Genomic DNA, 2171 nt, shown 5'->3' with positions numbered 1-2171 from the left:
AAAACTCATGCCAGGTGCATGTGTGTGCATGCTCAAAATCCTGAGAGGCGAACAGAGGAGAAGAGATTGCAGCGTGGCCATCCCCCCAGGAGTGATTACTCACTTTCTCTCTCTCTGACGAGTTCACACGCCCTATAGTGAAAACTTCTCTTAAAAAAAAAAAGAAGAGAGAGAGGGGTTCTTTTTTTTTTTTTTTTTTTGCTGTAGGGAGCATGCACTCACCAGAGAGAGAGAGAAAGAGAGAAAGTGAGAAATTGAACCTAGGGGAGTGACCACACCACAATCCCTTCTCCTCTATTCTCATCTCTGGAATTTGGGTAGGCACACCACACATCCCCAGAGAGAGTTTCAAGCCACCAGGTCCAGGACTCGAACTGTGGCCGACCATGTGGGAACCCAGCTCCTTAAACACTATGCTACCTGCTGGCCCTAAAATAACAGAAATGTTCATCAGAATTTATTATATTTGTGGGGCAGGCAGGTGACATGGTGGTTGGGGTGCTGGAGTCCCAAATAACCAACCTTGGTTGGACTCCTGCACCTGGCAGCTTACTTTCTCACTTGCCCTCTTTCGCTTGCTGTCTATCTCTCTGATAGACAGAGAGAGTATTTGTATCAAATTTAAAAATATATAATGATGATGATAAATAAAATAAAATAAATAATTATTTTTGTTTAAAAGAGATTTATTGGTGCTGGCAGGTGGCATGGTGGTTATGGATGCTGGACTCCCACATGGCCGACTATGGTTTGAGTCCTATACCTGGTGGCTTGTTGTCTCACCTACTTTCTCTCTGTCTCTCTGGTCAAATTGAAAATAATAATAAAGTTAAATAAAATGATTCTTTAAAGAAGTTTTTAAAAAGAATTTATTATATTCGTAAGAAAAAAGGAAATTCTTTTTTTTTTTTTTTTTTGAGAGACAGAGAGAGTTTTGCTATAGGAAGCCTGTACTCACCAGAGAATCAGAGACTGAAAGCGAGAAGCCCCCCCACCCCGGGGGGGGTTGGCCACGTTGCAATCCCTTCTCCTCCATTCTCCTCTCAGGACTTTGGCCATGCACATGCACTCGACATGAATTCAAGCTGTCGGGTCTGGGACTTGAATCCTGTTTGAGTTCATGGGAGTGCAGTGACATAATCATTACACCACTTGCTGGTCCCCAAAAGAAATATTTAAATCCCTATAGGATTAAAAACAATTCTTAGAATCCTGACAACACTACTTTCATTCTAGTTTTCTATTTAAAAATAAAAAATCAAGTAAAAGGTAATATCATATTTTGTTCAATGGCATTAAAAAGCTGTAAGCAGGGACCGGCAGTTGGTGTAATGGCTATGTCTCTGGACTCCCACGTGGTCGACCGCAGTTCGCGTCCCGGACCCGGTGGCTTAAAACTCATGCTGGGTGCGTGCGTGCCCAAGATCCCGAGGGGAGACTGGAGGAGAAGGGATTGCGGCGTTACCATCCCCGCTGGGGGGTGATTTCTCGTTTTCTGATTTCTCGCTTTCTGTCTCTATGTCTCTCTCTGTCTGTCTGGCGAACGCACGCGCCCTACAGTGACTCTCTCTCTCAAAAAAAAAAAAAAAACTGCAAGCACAAGCCAGCCATAGCCTAATGATTAAGGCTGCCGGATTCAAGTTGTAAGCAAATTAGAAAAGAGAGAATACATTTTTCTTCCCAAGTATCCATGGAGTATACATGAACATTGATAATCTATTAAGTCAAATCTAATATCAATTCATTTCAAAAGATAGAAGTATTAAAGACATTTTCTGATTATGCGATTAAACTAGAAATTAATTAGAAAATCAGAAAAAAAATCCCCTTTTTCTGGAGACAAAAAAATATATATCTTAAATGATGTTTGAATCAAGGATATAACAACCAGAGTTGATCCCTATAAGAAAGAATTAAAGTATAAAGTAATTCCTAGCTCCTGTTGTGTGAATTATGCCACTGTGTAAATTAGAAAAGGTACTTCTTGGGGACCAGCAGTTGGTATAATGGCTATGTCGCTGGATTCCCGTGTAGTCGACTGCAATTCAAGTCCCGGACCCGGTGGCTTAAAGTCATGCTGGGAGCGTGGGCATGTGTGCCTAAGATCCCAAGAGGAGAAAGGAGGAGAAGAGATTGTGGCGTGGCCATCTCCCCCCCCCCCCGGGGGGGGC

Source organism: Tupaia chinensis, unplaced genomic scaffold, assembly GCF_000334495.1.
Source record: "Tupaia chinensis unplaced genomic scaffold, TupChi_1.0 Scaffold000099_1, whole genome shotgun sequence".
In the NCBI taxonomy this organism is placed as follows: Eukaryota; Metazoa; Chordata; class Mammalia; order Scandentia; family Tupaiidae; genus Tupaia; species Tupaia belangeri.
This window is presented reverse-complemented; position numbering follows the sequence as displayed.